This window comes from Musca vetustissima, unplaced genomic scaffold (assembly GCF_032173495.1).
Source record: "Musca vetustissima isolate MV318-11 ecotype Yass unplaced genomic scaffold, APGP_CSIRO_Mvet_v1 utg24174, whole genome shotgun sequence".
Classification (NCBI taxonomy): Eukaryota; Metazoa; Arthropoda; class Insecta; order Diptera; family Muscidae; genus Musca; species Musca vetustissima.
Genome location: NW_026875529.1, coordinates 140,609 through 162,848, shown reverse-complemented (window position 1 = coordinate 162,848; position 22,240 = coordinate 140,609). Strand labels below are relative to the sequence as shown.

Here is a 22,240-nt window from a genome sequence, read left to right as displayed (position 1 = left end):
ACCCCCCATATCTAAGAAAATGCTTGAAATATGTCAATGCCGCCTTGATAAATGTTTTCCTAATTAGAGAAAACAAACATCAAACTTGGTTTTTAATAAATAACTGCAATGTTGAAAATCTAGTAGGTGAAAATGTAGCTCTGATTGTAAAAGTGTGATTTGAAATTTTTTTAGCACAATTGTCGAACGATTTTCTAAAATAGTCGAACATTTTGTTTTTCTCGAATATAAAGAGGTTATGTGATTTTCTTGTTTTCTTTAATAAAAATACACGTTTATCTGTAATTACAATCGGTTATTTTTAAATTTTTATTCATTTTTGAAGCCGATAATTCTTTTTAAATAAAAATATTCAATGTCGGGTAATGTGGACCACTATAAAAAAGTGGAACTTTTTCATTAGGACGAGTTCGAAACAAGGACGCATTTAATATGCGAGGATGTATTCTATCCTCTGAAAACTCGATATCCGAAACTATAGATGCCTCGGTTGGATAATGAAGCATGGACCTTCAAAATACCGCAAATGGGGTGGTACCTTTAAATGGGGGCTATTCCAAAACATGCATTCATTGTTACCCAAGAGTGCAATAAATTGAAATTTATCACTTATCACAATCAATCCACAACCTACCTTTAACTTACTGATCCTCATTACCCACACATACTGGTCCACATTACCCGCCAAGTTATTTTTATTTGCAGTTTAGAGTTTTTTGAAATATAATGCAATAACATTTTTATGGACAAATATATATGATTTTTGACCTGAAATATAATTAGCCAACAAATCTACCATGTTGTGAAAACAATTTTTTTACCGTTGTTACGCCCACAATATAAAAAAAAGAAAATGGTGGTCCACATAACCCATGTTACTCTATATACAACAACAAAAATTCTTATTTGTCAATGAATGGTTTAGAATAATATTTTTGCCGATATTTATGTAGATATGTATGTGTGCAATTGAAAACGTATAATAAAAGATCGATTGTATTGATTATATTGAGATAACAGATTGCCGATTGCGGAAAACACGACAATTAACCGATGAGAAGTAAAATGCTAGTGATATCTGATATATGAGCTGTCGATGTCAGATTTAAAAAAGGGAAATTGCAAGGTACATTTAAAAAACTTTTTTTTTTAATTTGAAAAATAACTCAAGCCTTATGGAATTTTTGAAAAAAAAAATTTAAATTCAAGCCTTGTGAAAGTAATTTTTTTTTAAATCCACGCCTTGTGAAATTCTTTTCTTTTAAATTCACGCCTTGTGAATTTTTTTAATCCACGTCTTGTGAAATATTTTTTTTTAATCCACGACTTGTGAAATACTTTTTTTTAATCCATGACTTGTGAAATCCTTTTTTTTTAATCCAAACTTGTCAATGAATGGTTTAACAGATTTCCGATTGCGCAAAACACGACTACTAATGCGATGAACACACTATCATTTTTGAATGGCACTCTTGCCCAAATTTTGCTTGTTTGATAGTGTGGCCTCACATGTTTGTCATTCATCAGGCAACCACAAAAATGTTTATGGTTGTTGGACAGTCAGTAATCGATAAAAAAGTTGACAGTCAAAAATGATAGTGTGTACACCGCTTAACCGTTGAGAAGTAAATGCAACTGATATCTGATACAAATACAAGGAAACCGTAAAATAATTAAGAACAAGTGAAAAAGCGTTAAGTTCGGCCGGACCGAACTTTGGATACCCTCCACCATAGATATATTGACTGGTACTAGAAATGAAAATATAGGGAACATACCAAAAAGTGCAATACATTTCAAAAAACGGATTATGTAAACCATAATACAAATTTTAGAAATTTTTAAAGGATAATACCCTCAACCTTATGGCTAATGAGGGGGGACACGGTGAAAATGTGCCTCATCGAAATATTGGTTTAAGACCCCATGTTTCTTTGGACCAAATCCGTTTCAGAAGATTTGGACTTCATCCAAACTTTGCCCATCTTATTATTTCTTCCAAGCTTAGTTCAAATTCGAAGATGGGTAATATCGGTCCACTACTTCTGGAACCTCCAATCAGGGGCTAGGTCTAAATGCGGCTATAGTTCATTATCGAACCTTACGTTCTATCCTCCGCAGGTGAAATGATTACAAAAGAGTCTTAGAACCAAACTCAAAACGTGGAACAAATCAGATAACTATTTTAACATAAAAAAGGGGGTTATATGGGGACTACCCCAAAAAGGAGGCGAATATTAATATTTTTGGTAGGCATATTTGTTACCATATGCGACTACAAAATACCAAATTGCAGCAAATTCGGTTGAAAAACGCGCCCAAGAACCCAAAAATACCGAAAATTGGGGGTACCCTTATATGGGGGGCTATCCGAAAAAATGGACCTATATTCATAATTTTTGGTGGAGAGATGTGGAACCTATTAAGAACCTAATGTACCAAATTTCAGCGTATTCGGTTGAAAAACACGCTCAAGAACCCCAAAATACCGAAAATTGGGGGTACCCTTATATGGGGGATATCCGAAAAAATTGGCCAATATTTATGATTTTATGTGGAGGGATTTGGTACCTATTAAGAACTCGAAATACTAAATTACAGCCAGTTCGGTGCAAAAATACGATCAAAGCCCCCAAAATACTGAAAATTAGGAGGTACCGTTATATGGGGTCTACCAGAAAAAGTGGACCTATATTTATAATTTTTTGTAGGGACATTTAGTACCCAATAAGAACTCAATGTACCAAATTTCAGCGTATTTGATTTAAAAACGCGCTCAAGAACCCCAAAATACCGAAAATTGGGAGGTACTGTTATATGGGAGCTATGCCTAAACGTAGACCGATATATCCCATCTTCGAACTTGACCTGCCTGCAGACAAAAGACAACCCTATGCAAAATGTCAGCACCCTATATCAATTCCTTCAGAAGATAGCGTGATTACAACAGACAGACGGACGGACGGACATGACTAGATCGTCTTAGAATATTACCCTGATCAAGAATATATATACTTCATAGGGTCGGAAATGACTATTTCGATGAGTTACAAACGGAATGACAAAATTAATATACCCTCCATACAATGGCGGAGGGTATAAAATATCCAGGGGTAATCAGGAATATCCAGAGAATATCCGTCAGAAACAGTGACGTAAATGACATACATTTACGACGGAAACCCACCCAAAACCACTAGGTTTTTGACAAAACGGTTATTTCCATTAGTCAATATGGAAATTAAATATTCTCTACTGAAATTCATAAAAATTCATTTTTTTCTTAAACATTTTTAGAATTTTTTCTCAGGACTAGTAAGAAATAGTTAGAAATGCATAAAATTATAATAGATTCTTGAAAATAACTATATATGGTGATTATATGGAAATTAATGACGATTACTACATTTTATACAGGTATATGACGTTTTCGACGTTTACACCTTTTTGACAGTCGAAAACCTAAAAATTCGTCAAACGAACCACCCTGGGTATAACAGAGGCATGCTAAGAATAAATACACAAATACGCGAATGTGTATATAAAATCAGAGTCCTGCACTCAAAATATATGTTTTCATTTTATAATCTTACTATTGGAAATTGTCGACGCGTCAATTGTCTTATCTTTATACTTTTATGTCTTTGTCTGATATATATGCTGTCGATGTCAGGTATATTAACCAGAAATGCTGTTTGAGCTGCCATTTTTTTTAATTAAAAAAAGGCATTTTCTTAAAATTTTGGCGAACCGGTAGAACTAGAACTCTTAAATGTGTAATGAGGGTCACTGTTTGAATGTAGAATTAGTATAACAAAGGTTTTTTTGGACTGAATGGTACTAACATTTTAATTATGGTCGGTATTGGTTTTTAAATAATTCCCACATTCGCCTACAAAATAGGGGGAATATGCTAGTCTATATATATAAAAGAGTTGCGTTATAAGTGACTGAGTGATCATCAACGCCCAGAGGAAACGGCTAAAACTAGAAACTTCAAATTTGGCATATAGGTCGGGTTTTTGGAAATTCGTCTAAAAAGTACTGTGCGTGTACAGCTATCGTATGAACTAGGATAAAGCCAATCGGTGAAGATCTTCCTTCTTTTTTAACTTGGTTTTTGGTCAAAAATCGGCGATTTTCCAAAAATATTTTTTCAAAGGTCCGCCATTTTGTTAATTTTAGAGCGAAGTCAATAATCCTAGTTCATACGAGAGCTAGACATGTACTCTTTCTAACACCGTTGGAATTTACGGATTCCGATGTTCCAGTGAGGAGTTATCAGGCCCGCCATCAAAAATAAGGACTTTTCTTTAATTACAAAAAACAACAACAAAACAATAACAAAATTTTTTAGTAAATTATTTTTCTTTTCTTTTAAATCTTCAAATATATATGTATATGCAAAGTTACAAACCTTAACGAGCATTGGTATTGATTTACCAGCCCTTTGAATATCATGAAAAATTAAAATCGAGAATGGGAGGGGGGGGGGGGGGGGGGGTGGTTCCCTTAATACGAAAGTGGAGATACGAATTACAATGGAACCGGTAGAAATAGAAATTGGAAATGTGGTAGATTTCACTACTACGAAGACTAAATATATTCCAGGTCAAATAATATTTATATTTGTCTATAAAAATGTTATTGCATTATATTTCAAAAAACTCAAAATTGCGAATAAAAATTACTTGGCGGGTAATGTGGATCAGTATATGTGGGTAATGAGGATCAGCAAGTTAAAGGTAGGTTGTGGATTGGTTGTGATAAATTTCAATTTATTGCACTCATGGGTAACAATGAATGCAAAAATATATGGGTTTATGTTTTGGAATAGTCCCCATTTAAGGGTACCGCCCCATTTGTGGTATTTTGAAGGTCCTTGCTTCATTATCCAACTGAAGCACCTGTAATTTCGCATATCGAGTTTTCAAAGGATAGAATACCTACTCGCATATTAAATGCGCCCATGTTTCGAACTCGTCCTCATAAAAAGGTCCCAATTTTTATAGTGGTCCACATTACCCGACATTGAATATTTTTATTTAAAAATAATTATCAGCTTCAAAAATGAATAAAAATTAAAAATCACCGATTGTAATGACAGCTAAAACGTAGATTTTTGTTAAAGAAAACAAGAAAACCACATACGTTCTTAATATTCGAGAATTTTGTTCGACTATTGTGCTAAAAAAATTTCAAATCACACTTTTACAATCAGAGCTACATTTTCACCTACTAAATTTTCAACTTTGCAACTATTTATTAAAAACCAAGTTTGATGTTTGTTTTCACTAATTAGGACAACATTTATCAAGGCGGCATTGACATCCCTGCAAGCATTTTCGATCGTCAAAGTAACTAAAATGTCACATGAATTCGGTAATAGAATCGCCTGCGACAATCGCTTTCTTATCGAAAATTATAAAGTTCACGAAAATTATAAATGCGATGGAAAGGGACAGGCGTAAGTAAATCAGACGATTACGCCCTGTATTATAGCTGCCATGAAACGAGACATGAATTTGGCTGCGGATTTATGGTTAACAGGAGAATAAAAGACCTTGTCTCCAGATTCACTCCAGTAGATGAGCGAATTGCTATAATCCGTATAAAAGCGAAGTTCTTTTACATCAGTCTAATTTGCGCCCATGCTCCGACCGAAGAAAAAGATGAACAGACCAAAGACATATTTTACGAGCGCCTAGAAACAGCCTATGACCGTTGCCCTGGCCATGACATTAAAATTCTGCTAGGAGATTTTAATGCTAAAATCGGAAGGGAAAATATCTTTGGCCCCACCGTCGGAAAATTCAGCCTTCATGAAGAAACATCCGACAACGGCATGAGGTTGATTGACTTCGCGGCAGCAAAAAACATGGTAGTTAGCAGCACCAGATTCAAGCATCTCGATATACACAAGGCCACCTGGCTTTCTCCTGATCAAGTAACGAGAAATCAAATTGATCATGTTGTGATAGACGGAAGGCATTCATCCAGTGTTTTAGACGTCCGATCGATCCGAGGAGCGAATATCGATTCGGACCATTACCTTGTGGCAGCCAAGGTACGCACCCGTCTTAATGTTGCAGCAAAGGTGCGATCTAATACAACACGGAAACTCGACGTCGAAAAGCTGCAAACACAACAGGTAGCCGAGGCCTACTCCGCTCAACTTACCCATCTGCTTGAAGAAAGCACTTCTTGTCCCGATAATAGTATAGAAGCACAATGGCAAAGAATTGCCCACTCCCTACAAACTGCAGCAAAAAGAACAATTGGGTACCAAAAACCACCACCAAGAAACCCATGGTACGATCAGGAGTGTCGTAATGCTACTGATGTGAAAAACGCAGCGTATAGGGCAACCCTGCAGACAGTAGCAACACGTAACGTGATGGAGAATTATCGGGAGAAAAGGAGAGAGGAGAAACGTGTTTTCAGAAAAAAGAAGAAAGAACAAGAAAAACGTGAGCGTGAGCAAATCGAGATGTACAGGAGTCAGAATGAAGTCCGGAAATTTTACCAACGAGTAAAACACCAAACCGATGGCTTTGGTGCAGGCACATCCTCCTGTAGAGATGAAGAAGGAAACCTGGTGACAGATACAGACAGCGTGTTGAGGATCTGGAAGGAGCACTTCGAAAAGCTACTAGTATCAAATAGTGGCGATGAAGAAGATACCCCAGAACCAATAAGAGATGATGGTATAGAGTGTATACCACCTAGCCAAGATGAGGTCATAAAAGCAATTAATCGGCTCAAGAACAACAAAGCAGCAGGAGCCGATGGGTTACCAGCCGAACTATTCAAGACTGGTGGCCAGATGCTGGTCAGGAGCATGCACCAGCTGATTAACACAATTTGGCTAGATGAATGCATGCCCAATGATTGGAACCTCAACATCCTGTGTCCCGTGCACAAAAAAGGAGACAAGACGATATGTGCCAACTATAGAGGAATAAGTCTCCTTCCCATCGCATATAAAGTGCTATCCAGTGTGCTGTGTGAACGATTGAAGCCAATGGTCAATGACATCATCCGACTATACCAATGCGGTTTCAGACCTGGCAAATCCACCATTGACCAGATTTTCACTCTGCGCCAAATCCTGGAAAAGACCCACGAAAAACACATCGACACATACCACCTATTTGTCGACTATAAAGCCGCATTCGACAGCCCTATCCGTTCAGAGGTGTTTAAAGCCATGTCTGCGTTCGGCATTCCTGCAAAATTCATACGGATATGCAGGATAACTTTAAGTGGCACAAGGTCAGCCGTTAAAGTAGGAAAGGACCTATCGGAGCCCTTCTATACCGAACGAGGATTCAGACAAGGTGACAGTTTGTCGTGTGATCTTTTTAACATCCTACTGGAAAAGGTCATACGAGACGCAAAGGTGAACAGAAATGGCACTCTGTACACCAAACAACATCAGTTACTCGCCTACGCCGATGACATCGATATAATGGGTCGAACATTGCGAGCGGTAACAGCCACCTTTGAACAAATTGAAAAGGAGTCTGCCAAAGTGGGTCTGGCAGTAAACGGCGAGAAGACCAAGCTGATGGTATCAACGCGCAAGACGTCCAGTAGACTCGGACCAACTGTGGAACTTGAGAACTACAGCTTCGAGGTAGTTAAAGACTTTATATACCTTGGTACCGCCATAAATAAAACGAATAATATCAGTTTTGAAATTCGGAGAAGGATTGTGATGGCCAACAGATGCTACTATGGTCTAAGTAAGCAGTTTAGAAACAAGGCCACCTCTCGCCAAACCAAACTCACACTTTACAGGACGCTGATACTACCCGTGCTATTATATGGATCAGAAGCATGGGTACTTGCGCAAGCAGATGAGGCAGTGCTTGGGGTGTTTGAGAGAAAAATTCTCCGAAAGATCTACGGGCCGATCTGCGTCGACGGTGAATATCGGCGTCGAATGAACCACGAGCTCTACAATTTATACGCGGACATCGACATAGTCAGTCGTATTGAGCTGCAGCGACTACGGTGGCTACGCCATGTTGTGCGGATGAATGAAAATGCCCCAGCTCAAATGGCATATAAAAATGAGCCTACTGATGGTTCCCGTAGAAGGGGAAGGCCACGAATTAAATGGAAAGACCAAGTAGAAAACAACATCTTGGAACGTGGTCTTCCAAATTGGTGGACTTGCGCACAAGACCGACGCGCTTGGAAATCTTTTTTAAGCTCGGCTTATGGAACAACCGTTCTGTAACAAGCCAGCTAAGTAAGTAAGTAGTAGAAATTAACTTGAAAGAAGAAGAGTACTTTTGTGTTTTGGGATCACGATAAATGCCTGTGAAGAGTACAGCCTTGGCGGTATTATCATAGATCAGGAACATATATGGATGATTACATTCGAATTTGGTTGGTTCGGCGTAGGGATACGTAGTCGAACGCAAAAGTCGACTGACCAAAAAGTCGATTTTTAGACTTTTCGATTTTTGCCTTTGACTAAAAAGTCCACTTTTCGATCTTTCGATTTTGTCAAACCTGTTCCAAATCGATTTTCGACTTTTACCAACTAAAGCAAAATCGACTAAAAATTTATGGTTTTATAGAATTGTTGTCAACAGATGAAAAATGTTCTGGAATCTGTTATTTTTGGACAATTTTGGCTTTGTGATAATAAACCAAGAATTTATGAAGAAAATCGAAAGTCGATCTTGAAAAGTCGACTTTGCGATTTTCTCAAAAGTCGACTTCGACTTTTAGACTTTCCAATACATTCGATTAATCGAAAGTCGATTTACTTATCCCTAGTTACTACATAATATCTGAATACGTAAGCATCTGTAAATATATAAGTGTAACACCCACATCCGACAATATAATTGATTACAATTTAAAGGTCAACCACTTCTCTTGGATATACTATCAACTTGTGGGGTATATGTCCTTCAGAAGAAAATATCTACGCCATAGAATACAAATTTTGTCATTTTCACACAATAGTCAGGGTCTATTTGACCGCTTATTCTTGGGCCCGATCCCCTTCTCCATGTTCAATTTTGCTATGTAATGCATAATTGTGACCTCTGCTGTGCGACCACAAAAACCGACAAAAATTAAGTTTAGGTCCATTTTCACCTAAATATTAAACCACCAAAAGCCATAGTTGTCTTCTTTGGCCAGAACCCATCCTACATGCAAAGTTTCGTGACCATGACTGGCCACATTAGAGTAGTACAGTTCACGAACGAACTAGTTCAAATGAACGATTCACTTAAAAGACCGATTGAATTAGTCGTTCCTTTTAGTTCGTTAAAAGAACGAACTGGAATAATCGTGAGCATTTTACTGACCTAGTTCGCTTTTCTCTAAATGGAAGCGGCACCGATCAAGTTTTTATTTTGCATGTTATATTAACAGCGCTTTCATTTAGTAAACATATAAAATATGTTGCCTATATTCTGAAAATTTCCTTTAAAAATCCACACCTCATAGATCCCCATAAACTTTTCTAAAATGTCTCTATGTAATATCCTCGCCATAAATAAGACAAAATTGTAATATTGTTTTTATCACAATCTTCCAAGAACACAAACTATCAACTGATCGATTCGGAGGGCCATGAACTATTAAAAGAACGACCGAAGTAAAACGACAGCTGAATAAAAGAGCTTAATTGTGAACGATTGAACTACTGAACTAGAAGACCGAACTAGTTCACTAAAAAGAGCTGAACTAAAAAGAGCGATCAGCTAACTGAACTATATAGAACAACTCTAGGCCACATTTTCGGTATTTTCAAGATTTTAAACATATTTTCCAACCAATTCATCGGTTATTTTATATTTTGAGTTCTAATTAGGTAACAATTTTCCCTAAAAATTTAATTATTAAATTTTGGTATTTTCAAGGTAACCGAATAATATATAAATAATGATATTTTGAGTTCTATGTTTCTAAGTGACCCCAATATAAAGACATGCCATTTCCGAAGTCCAAATTGTAGACATGTGGCTGAAGATTTCTTGACGGTTATTTTCATATTCCTCTAGTGGAAGGAGGCTGTTTAATATGCAAGATTACGCGTTCACGTTTACGCATACATATCGCTCATTTGCCGCATGATCGGCATAAACAGAAAAACTAGGAAAGAACCGAAGAACTTCTACCGTTTCCCAATCAATGTGAAAAAGAAATATTGATCTGACACTGCTCAATTAACTAAGAATCACTATTTTCAATTTATGCCGATCTTGGACGATATATCCTTAACCGTTGGGTCCCACGACATGATCATACAATCGTCTGCATACGTAACAATGTAAATGCTATCTGACTGATTGAAATACTGGGAAAGGTAAAGGTTAAACAGTTATATATATATATATATATGCCCTGAGAAACTCCTTGCTGCACTCTACGGAGTTTGGACTTTCTATACCGTTCATATATAATTGATTATCAAATGTTTCGGTCATGGCCGGAGGGAAATATTCTCCATGTCCTCAAAAAGTGTGTCATTACCTATATTATTTATTACAGCAAAACAATAACTATTTTAGGCTGCCAACGGACTGTCCAAAATTGTATTTGTAGTTTTTAATTAAAAAATAAATATGTACATGCATAGTATTTAAAATAGCCCTAGGTAATTGTAAGTCATGGATTTTTTTTCTAAAAATATTTTATGGGACTTAATTTGTTCATTAAAAAAAATTAACTTACCTTTGTCCTCTACACTTTATTGGATTTTTAAATGGGCGGTTTTTCGATATCGCCAACGGTAGTAGTTGGCTCAGGTTCCTTCGAAGGTATTCTTGTAATTTTTAAACCAAATGCTACTTCTACTGAAGACAAAAAGAGTGCGGATTGTCCCGGCCTACACCACCTGTTGCGCGTATTTTCGCATTGTCGTGGCCAAATTATATATTTATATTTCAGGTATAAATCATGGCGTAACTATTTTGACAGTATTCAGCTTTCAAAACTCAAATGAAAATATCTTAATTCGAAATTTAGTTTCATGCACTTACATTTAAATTCATAGCATATTCGAAATCGTCCACATCCACGTCACAAGTTTCACAGCGATACTGGCCACATTCGTTTTCATTGACTTCTCGTTGAAAAGAGCAAGAAGTTTTGAATGGTGATTGACCACAAACAAACGAATATCAGCAGCCACAAATACAAACCGTTTGTTTTGAAAAGACCAAAAAAATAAATTATTCTTGATCTCATTCGGTATTTCCTCCTCGAAGCGAGTAGACGTTAAAAGTAAAAGTGAAATTTTTTAATATATCATTACAATAAATTTCTAATAATATTCTTTCCAACAGATGAACATTTTTTTATTAATGTCTCATCAAGATTTATATGACCAACTTCAAAAAATGAAATTTGGGGATAGAATCATTTTTAAACACAACTGTCAAAAATGGAGAGATGAAACTGAATCTCCAATATGTTCATTCAAAATTGAATCGTTTTCTTATTCCCCGCCAAGAACCTTTGGGATGGTTTACCACCAGATTATTCAGAAAACTATATCTAAGCCACTGTACTGGACATAGATAAAATTTTCATTTACATAAACAGAATATTAATTATAATTAGGTGCTGATAATAATAATTAATTACAGAATATTTTATAAATATTAATTTCAAATACAAAGCTTTAAATGAAATTTAGATTTGGATATCAAATGCAATGTTTTAGTCACATATTAATCTGAAATTAAAAAATATTCAAATTAATAAATATGAACTTCAATTTTAACCGGAATAAAATGTTTTAAAATAATTAATGTTTTAATTTAATTGAATATACATTTAAAATTAATATTCAACTAATTTAGTAAAAATATCTAATTACATATAAAATAACATTGAATTTAAATATAATTTTTTTTAAGATTGAAGTTCATATTTATTGATTTTAGTTAAATGAATTAATTTTAATTAATTAAAGAATATTTTATAAATACTAATTTGAAATGAAATATTAATTTGTATTCCTAATGTAATTATATATATATATTTCAAATTCAAAATTTGAAATTAATAAGATTATAATGAAATATTATATATGAATAAAGTAAACTATTTATAAAAAAATAAAAATATCATATCTTTTAATCACAAAATTTTGAAACTATAATTTCATTGCAATACTAGGATAATGAAATGATTTAATTAATGGAATAAAATGATTTCGTTTCATCAATGAAGAAGTTTCATTTTAATAATGTAGAAATTTCACTGCACTAATGAAAGTTCGCCATTTTATTCATGCAGAAGCATCATCATTAACGAATGTTTGTAATTTTATTAATGTAGAAGTTTCGTAGCATCAATGAAGAAGTTTCATTGCATTAACTAAGAAGTTTCCTTGCATTAATGAATTTGTTTCACAGCATCAATGAAAAAATGCATTGCATTAATGAATAATTTCGTTAATATTACATTAATCAAACTCAATGAAACTTTTTCCATTAATTCAATGAAGCTCTACATTGGTTCAAAATACATGACATTGATGGAACTTAAGATTTCATTTATGTTATGAAGCTTTTTCATTCAGTGTAATTAGGATTACAGTTCATTTTATTTAACATAGTACAATTTGTTTCATATAAATCACAATAATTCAGTAGTTCAAATTCTTAATACTAATTCCGCGAACATGTGCATGGCCCCGGCCTTGCACACGTGCAACCGATGTAGATGTTGTTGATGATATTTGCTCTCTGGGGCTGACGGTAGGGGCGACGATTTTTGCGAATTTTGCAACTGTGGGATTGGTGTGACGATAGTGTTTGTTTTTGATGTCGTGGTCGATATGGCCGTATCCCCTGCGATGCACGATTCGGAGCGCTTCTGGATGCAACCAGATTTCGGCCTCCGCTGGGCATTGCTTTGCGGTTATTGGTTGATCTGAAATAGGACATGAATTAGTACAGTCCATTTTAATGTATGAAAAGGAATGTATAAGGATGAAGTTGTGTAAAATGAGAAGTGATATGATTACCAGGTAATAGGGGGCATTTAGAGCTGAAATAGCAATGATGTTTTTTTTTTTTTTTAATTGATGTGTTAGTCGGATGTCTTATCAGTGGCAAGTAGCAGATCTTGACAATTGGGCGAGTTATGGTACCAGAAGCAGCCTTTACTTCATTCGAAGCCATAAGCAGCATACTTATCTGAAACGTCTTGAGCCAATATAATTTTTCCCATTATCAAATACTATCCGAGAAGGTAGTCCTCGCCTCCCAACGAACCGAGTCAGTGCGGCCTCAAAGACAATCGTCGACAATTCGGAACATGGCTCTAAATGAATAGCTTTTGTGGTAAAACAGACCAATAAGCATACAAAACCTTTAAGTATGGGTGATTGGCGCAAAATATAACTTTTTAAATCAAAGTACACCGTTCTGGTCGTAATGGAGCCATAATGTGCGAACAACAATTTTGCTTGAAAATGAGCCATACTACACATTAAATTGCAATCAGCGTGAGACAGACAAAGGTGCAAATGCTCTAGTTATAAACGACAAAATCTGGATTTGTTAGGAATAATTATTGGGAATCGTTTATTATATGGCACGGAAGTTAAAATGGGTTAAGAGACCTTAGGGAGCTTTTGTCGATATTTCCGTGTTGCTTTCCAGCAGAGTGCGCAAAAATGAATGATTCGAAAAGCATTCTTTTCATTTTATGCTCATTTTACGAATGAATTTATGGTGTTTTTGTTTGTTGTTGTTGTTTTTAACAGTGCTCGAGAGCATTCGCGAACATTTGTTTTTTGAGTTTTTCAAAAGAATGTTCTTCAGCAACAAATGATCGCGAAAGAATGAATCGACGACGCATGCAGCAAAATTGTATCTGAAATAGAGCCGTTCGTTGAAGAAATGTGTTGTTATCTGTACAAAAATTGGCTTGAACATGAGAAATGAGAAGTTGAATGATTTTAAGGAGTAGTAGTGTGAATTGGCTTGAAAACATTTGGTTTGAGTCATTGCGCATACTTTATACTTGTTGTGTTGTCTAATATTCATATTTATTGTTGTTCGTCTTTGTGCAACAAATACTTTCGGCTCTAAAGCTACTCTGTGGATTTAGAACCCCTACAAGTCCATACGCCTGTATCGGAACTTGTACATTATGTCTTCAAAGAAGTTTTCTGAAGAATATTTATTTATGTGCAGAATTGTGTGATGATCTTTGTGGTAAACCAAATACGTTGATTCGTTTTACAGTGGGAACATTTGAAATCAACCCTTGTTGTTTTTTAGAAAACATATGAGGATTGAGTCTCCTTTAAATGCCGAATGCTTAATATGTGTTCAATTTATTGCGCTCCGTACAAAAATACTCGCCTTCACACCTTTATAGGGTTTGTTAGACGTCCGTATTACTCAAATACGCAAGGACTTTATTTGCATCTGTACCAATAAAAATATTTTTTTTTATTGATCGATAAATGTTTACATGTATAGAATAACAAATTTTTTAATGACTGAAATTCTATTTTCAAAAAACAAAAAATTTAAAATACCATTGTCAATGTTGAAAATTTTCAATTTTATATTTTGATACGCAATGCGTATTTGGGTAACATTCATTGAAATACATGTATTTAACCATGGTACAATAAATAGGTAGTCCATTTAGAGCAGCTGGGGGCGATTCACTATCAAATTTAAGCAATTCTCAAATCGATAAACTATTATAAGGACAAAATAAACAATATTTCAATTCTATAACACTTTTTATCAACAATTGTTAAAAATGTTGTTAATAAACAACAACAAAATATTCGAAGTTAATTTATCGACAAATATTTTTCAATATTGAACATGCCTTGTTTTGCTCTGAATTTTTATGTATTTTGTTTTCAAAATGTTTAAAATTAAAAGCTTTTTGAAAGTTTATCGTCAATTTGCCTACATTTTTACAGAATAAGATTTTCGTTACTGCAAACTATTTTTTGTGTAGACAAAATTGTCGATTGTCGGATTGTTATAAGTTACTGAATCGACCTACTGATATCTCGATTAAATGTCACTGTTGAATTCGATGAGCAGTGTTACCAACCATGTGCAATATTATAAAAAAAAATTGACAGATAGTCGAGACAAACACAAAGGTTTTTAAATTCGTACGCATACGTATGAATTTAGGTACGACCTTTTATTTGAAATTGATGTATGAATTCCATATTAAAAAGAGTATCCATTAGTAATTTCTCAAGTGAGACTACCTTCCATAAATATGCCTGCATGGTATAATTATACAAGGTAGTCTCATGCGGTCATATGTTTCCAATTTTTACATAAATTTGATTTTGACAACATTCAGCTTTCAAAATTTAAATTAAATTGTGTTCCTTTTTTTAATCATGTATACATATTAATATTTTTATATTCCCTGCCTATAAAACCTATAAATATAAATTATCAAGATTTAACTAAGAATGTCTTAGTTAAATCTTGGGAACAATGTGGAGCTTTAGAAAAAATATTTTTAATCTGTTGAAAATTTGCCAATCGCCGTGCGTAACATTTTATGGAATCTGTTTTTCATTTTATTTGAAGTTGATATATGAATTCCATATTATCCATTTCTCAAATGAGACTACCTTATATAGTTGTGCCATGGTATGCCTGTAATAAATATAACTATTTATACAGAAATGTGTGTGTGTATGTATGAAAATAATAAGTCAATATAATAAATATAATTAAACATATTAAATTTTATTTATGTTACTTACACATTTATGTTGTTGAAAATGTACGTCGATTCACCTTCTAAAGACGAACTCCTTATAACATCAGAGGTTTGTGTTGCTGGGATTTCGCTGGATCTAAATAAGTAGAGAGCGATAAATAAACACGAAATATCCCAAAAGCGATGAGTGGTTTAACAACGGAGCTAGCCTTGCCTTATATGATGGACCAGGACCAGACAGTATGCCCCCTAAACTTTCCATGATCATTTTGTTTTGACTGATATTTTTTCGATAAAAAATAAATGGATATTTCAGCTTGATAATTACCCTGAACATACTAGCGAACACAGTAAGTGCTATTTCGTATCACACTCGACGCAGTCTTCGGATCTTAAAAATGATTTGTGGCAAATGTCAAAGCAGCAAAAAATGTAGAATTATGAAAGAAGTTCAAGAAGCAGAAACGATCAACGCAGTTTTCGGATCTTAATTCAATAGAAAATGTCAAATAAAAAAATTTCTGGGTAGTTTTAAAATGAACTATGAAATGTAGTTGAAGAAGCAGGACAGCGATGCATGTCCTTGTCAACCCTATGCCGCGCCGTTTCGGGACTGTACTAAATTTAAGGGGTTTACAACAAATTATAAGAGTATAAACATATTACGCTAATCCCATATGTTGTGATATATTTTTGTTTATATTTACTTACAACAGTCGGAATCGACGGCCAATGCTCCTGCGAAATTGGTCGCTATAATCGATGCCATCCATATAAAGACAATAACTTTTAGCGAGACTTTTGGGATACCGTCGTTATAGGCGATATGCCATTAAAAACTTTATAATTTCAAACGATTTCGATTGAACTATTTGTAAAAACTGAGCAAAGTTTAACCATTTCCCTATATTACCAATTTTTTTTTATAGAAAATATATTTCTTTCTTTTATGTTTCCACTTTTTTCATAAATTTGCCTTTCACATCAAAATTTAAATGAAAATATCTTCATTCGAAATGTACGCATATAATTTGATCAGTGGCAAAAATTGCTATATCATTAACCATTATATTTATAAATATTTTGAAGTTCCCTGCCTATAAAACCTATAAATATAAATTCTCAAGATTAAACTAAGAATGTCTTAGTTAAATCTTTAGAACAATGTGGAGCTTTACAAAAAATATTTTTTTTTGAAAATATATTTTTTGTTGAAAATTTACCAAACGCCGTGCGTAACATTTGATGTAATTTGTTTTTCATTTTATTTGAAGTTGATATATGAATTCCATATTAAGAAGGGTTCCCTTTATCAATTTCTCAAATGAGACTACCTTGTATAGTTATGCCATGGTATGCCTGTAATAAATATACCTGTATTTATACAGAAATGTGTGTGTATGTATGAAACTAATAAGTCAATATAATAAATATAATTAAACATATTAAATTTTATTTATGTTACTTACACATTTATGTAGTTGTAAATGTACGTCGAACTCCTTAAATCATCAGGGCGGCGAGGAGTGATTATTTGAGCATTATGGGTTTGTGTTGCTGGGATTCCGCTGTATCTAAATAAGTAGAGAGAGAGAGAGCGATAAATAACACACGAAATATCCCAACTGCGATGAGTGGTTTAACAACGGAGCTAGCTTAATGTAAAATATGATAGACAGATTAAATAAATATTGCCTTATATGATGGACCAGGACCCAGACAGTATGTCCCATAAACTCGGAATACTATATTCAATCATAATTTTTTTTCGACTGATATTTTTTTGATAAAAAATAAATGGATATTTCAACATGATAATTACCCTAAACATACTAGCGAACACACTAAGTGCTATTTTGTATCACACTCAACGCAGTCTTCGGATCTTAAAAATGATTTGTGGCAAATTTTAAAGCAGCAACAAATGTAGAACTATGGCATTAAGTTTAAGAAGCAGAAAAGAGCAACGCAGTTTTCGGATCTTAATCCAATAGAGAATTTAAAATAAAAAAAAAACAAAATAAAATTTATGGGTAGTTATACCCTACACAACTATGTTGTCAGGGTATTATAGCTTTGTGCAGCCCCAAAAGTTTGTAACGCCGCGAAATATTGGTCCTAGACCCACCTTTAAGTATACCGATCGTCATATCTCGACTAGCTGAGTCGATCTAGACATGTGTGTCCGTCCGTCCGTCCGTCTGTCCATTATAATTTGTAAACACGATACAGGCCACAGTTATGAACCAATCTTCACGAAATTTTGCATGTAGGATGGGTTCTTTCCAATGAAGACCCCTATTGTTTTTGGGAAAGATCGGTTAATATTTAGGGGATGAAATGGACCAAATACTAAATTTTTGTCGGTTTTTCTGGTCGCTCCAGAGGCCGCAATAATGGCCCGAACATCGTGAAATTTTGCATGGAGAAGGGGATCGGGCCAAACAATAAGCATGCCTGTTTTGATAAAGATAGGTCAATATTTAGCGGGTCAAATGGACCCTGACTTTTGTGTGAAAAATGACAAAATTTGTATTCTATAGCGTATATATTTACTCCTGAAGGACATAGACCCGAGAAGTTGATATTTTATCATAGAGGAGTGGTTGACCTTTAAATTAATACCAATTATGTTGTTGTATGTTCTCGGATGTGGGAGTTACACCTAAATATTTACAGGTATCTCCGTATTCGTATATTATTTAATAACCCATTATCACTCTAGAGAGCGGAACTATAGCGCTGATCGCTTTGAAATGTTCCATGAGGTTCCACTTATGGTCAAGGACAACGCCTATAATTTTCGGTGAATATCAGATAATAATTTTGGAGTGTAGTGGACCGAAAACTTACTTTTTTGTGTTATTTTCGAGTCGATCTATAGACCACAAATGAAAGCCGAACATCACAATACAACCCACGGTGAAAGAAAATCTGGACAATAGCTGTACTGAATACTCGTAATATTCGGAAAATATGTATGTTGAGGAAGAGGTGCTGTTTATCTCTAATCGGGCAAGAGGGTGCAAATATCACTAAATATTGCCCAGGCTCGGAATAAAAATCCGCAGAAAATTTGAGTTCCGTGGTAGTTGTGTAGGGTATCGTATGGTCGGCCCCGTCCGACTATACTGCTCCGCTCACTGGTTTTAAAATGATTTGTTGCAAATGCCAAAGCAACAGTAAAAGTCGAACTATGAAGAAGCAGGTCAGCGATGCATGGCCTTGCCAACCATATGCCGCGCCGTTTTGGGGCTGTACTAAATTTAAGGGGTTTACAACAAATTATACGCTAATTAATTCAGTTGTGATACATTTTCGTTTTTATTTACTTAATACAGTCGGTATCGACGGCCAATGCTCCGGCGAAATTGGTCGCTATAAACGATGCCAAATAAAGGCAATAACTTTTAGGGAGACTTTTGGGATACCGTCGTTATAGGGGATATCCTATTAAAAACTTTATAATTTTAAACTATTTCGATTGTACTATTTGTAAAAACTGAGCAAAGTTTAACCATTTCCCTACATTTCCAAATTTTTTTATAGAAAATATATTTCTTTACAAATTGGAATTTTTAAAAATAAAGATTCAAAAATCTCTGATGGATTATCATCACAGCTGACTTGAAATGATTATGAGTAACTTAATTGTCACTCCATCTTCGGAATTGATCTTAGTTTCTTAAAAATACCATGGAATTACATGGTAAGTCCAATTATAAATCTAGGTTCTGTAAAAATATAAAGTATTCTTTTTGAAACCCTTTTTTGGCAATAAAAAAGATACAAAATTTCAAGCTAGCAAGGATTATGCAGCAAGTATCTCTGTGATATTAATCGGAGCGAGAAAGGGATCCAAACCATATTATGGGCAAACTGCTGAAAATACAGAAATAAAAGTAGGTGGCAATGGGAATGAAGGGTATTGCAGTAGGTTTTGCAGAAGGGTAAATTCCATCAAATGGTAGGTCATTTAAAAAAACATTGCATTTACGTGGACTACCCTATGTTAATACTTAAGTAGGGGCAGCGAAGCGCCACGGGTTCAGCTAGTAATAAATATAATTAAACATATTAAATTTTATTTATGTTACTTACACATTTAGGTTGCTGGAAATGTTCGCCGATCCACCTTCCGAATACCAACTCTTTAAAACATTAGCTTCCTCAATGTCAGGATCGATAATTAGAGCATTATTTGTGCTGACAGTTCTGTAATATTCGTTATATCTGCCCGTTTTTACAATAACAACTGGATGCTGGTTATTATCGAATTTTGCCGCCTCCTCATTCCATACTTCTACATCTACCGCCGCCATACTTCTATCCACCAAAGTCAAGAGACGTTTCTGGCGTTGGTCGCACTGTTGTATTTCACCAACATTGTGGCATACACCAATCAAATCGAATCCCACATTGGCCACTTGGGATATTTCTACAAAATTGTACGTTATTTCGGGGACACCTTCATCCGACGATTGATCGATTTGAGTCGAACTTGTAAATTTAATTTCATATTGATGATTTAAGTTATTATACTCTTTATGGGCATTTTTTACTTCGAAATTGCGGATCAGAAAGACTTTACCGACTTCGAGCATATCAAAAAATATATCGTCATAAGATGTGGCATCTATTACTCCAGATGCGTCTTGCAATTCCATTTTGAAGAATTTTCTTCCTCCGGTACGGAAGGTGCGTAAATAACCTTTGCCAACAAGCCTTACTTTAATAGAACAATTAGCAGATGTAATTGAAAGATTGGCCACTGGACATATTTGAGAATTTGCCATTCTGTTTTGCTACAATAAAAAATAGATATAGTATGGTGAAATAGATTAAGAATTTTATACACATGTTTTATAGAGTGTGATCCAAGTAGTCCTAACAAGGCGTATTAATAAGTTTACCCCTTATGCCAAAACTTTCGAAGAAAAACGTTTTCATACTGTAGACATACATCGTGGACATGTAAGGTCTGAAAATATTATATCGATGAGATACAAACGGAATGACATCGCCAAGCATGTATCCATGTAGAAATGCATAAGGTTCGTGGTCTCCACCGCTGAAGGATGACTTGCTAAGGCAGGGGTATTACGCGACCTCGTGCCTTTCAGCAATTTAAATTGAGACATGAGTGCTGCAAATGGTCAAACGGCAGATAGCCTTCAGTCTCAGACCTCAACTGCGGAGAATGTAGTCACGAGTGGAAACTCCAATACTACTATCGAAACCCCGCTGTTGACTGCCGTAACCAAAAGTACGAAAACCAAAGAAGCACTGAATAGGAAGGCTTATTGGCAGGCGATTTGTTACTACCAACGATATTTCGACAGAAAACTAAAAAGGAATTTTCACGAATTAGGAAACACTTCAAGAGAGTGAGGAACTACGAAAAAGACTATCTAAGTAAAGCTTCTAGGAACTTTTATGACGAAGGGGTGTGTTAAGTTACGTGAAAATCGGTTTAGGTTTAAATATAGCTCCCATATATATTTTCATCCGATTTAATGTAAATGGTGCACCAAAGCCCCTATATATATTTCACAAATTTGTCCCATTGTACACAAACAAATGCAATTTAGCATAGGTTGCAGAAAGGCATATGTATGGATTGATGATAGTCAGTTCACTTCTAGATAAAGATCACATATTTAATTTCGTTCAATACCCTCGAAGGAACATTGTCATGAAATTGTCTGAAACCATCGATAGTATCGATAAATTTAGTGGTCAATTGCTCTGACCACTAAATTTTATTGTATGCACATAAACGGAATTCCCCTAAATTAGTGCTATTCACATTTGCTTTGACCAGTAAAAATTGTTTGTACGCGCTAAAGGGGAATTCACTTAAATCTTTAAGCTAGTGTTCGCAAATTATCGATACTATCGATGGTTTCAGACTTTTTTTCATAAATACTTTTTTGTGATATGAACATACTTCGCAAAAATTAAATTTGACAAAAAAAAATTTAAGTACATAAATTTTCAATAAAAATATTAAATTTTCAAACCGTACAAAAAGACCGTGTAAAAACAGACTTAGGTGTATTTCATTTTTTTATTAAAACAAAATATAAAATAAAATCGACAAAGTGCCAAGTCCATATTTTTGCACAGCATAAATCTTGGTATCCCTGGAGAAAAAAAAATAAAGAATTATTTAATATTACTTAATTTTTACAATTAAATTGACTTACCTAATATTTGGTAGGATATCCCTTGAGTTTTAAAACTTCATTCAATCGTTCAGGCATTGAGTATACAAGTTTTTTATCGTAGTCCGTTCAAATACCTCGCTGGGTTAATTATACTCCTGATGTGGAAGCCGAACTACATATCTTTTCTGATGCCTCTGAAAAGGCATATGCGGGGATAGAATACATCCGTATCATTACTCCAAATGGTGAATTTTTTACAAATATTTTATCCAGCAAAACAAAGGTAGCAGCCATAAAATCAATTTCGCTCCCTCGACTAGAATTGTGCGGTGCCGTTTTAGCCGCGGAATTAT

The 22,240-nt window shown here is 34.7% G+C and overlaps 1 pseudogene; it reads right to left on the bottom strand.

The window, feature by feature from the left end:
- LOC133338011 (replication protein A 70 kDa DNA-binding subunit-like) overlaps nucleotides 1–20,513 on the bottom strand; it is a 32,004-nt pseudogene extending 11,491 nt beyond the window's left edge.
- Between the last annotated feature and the right edge of the window lie 1,727 nt (nucleotides 20,514–22,240).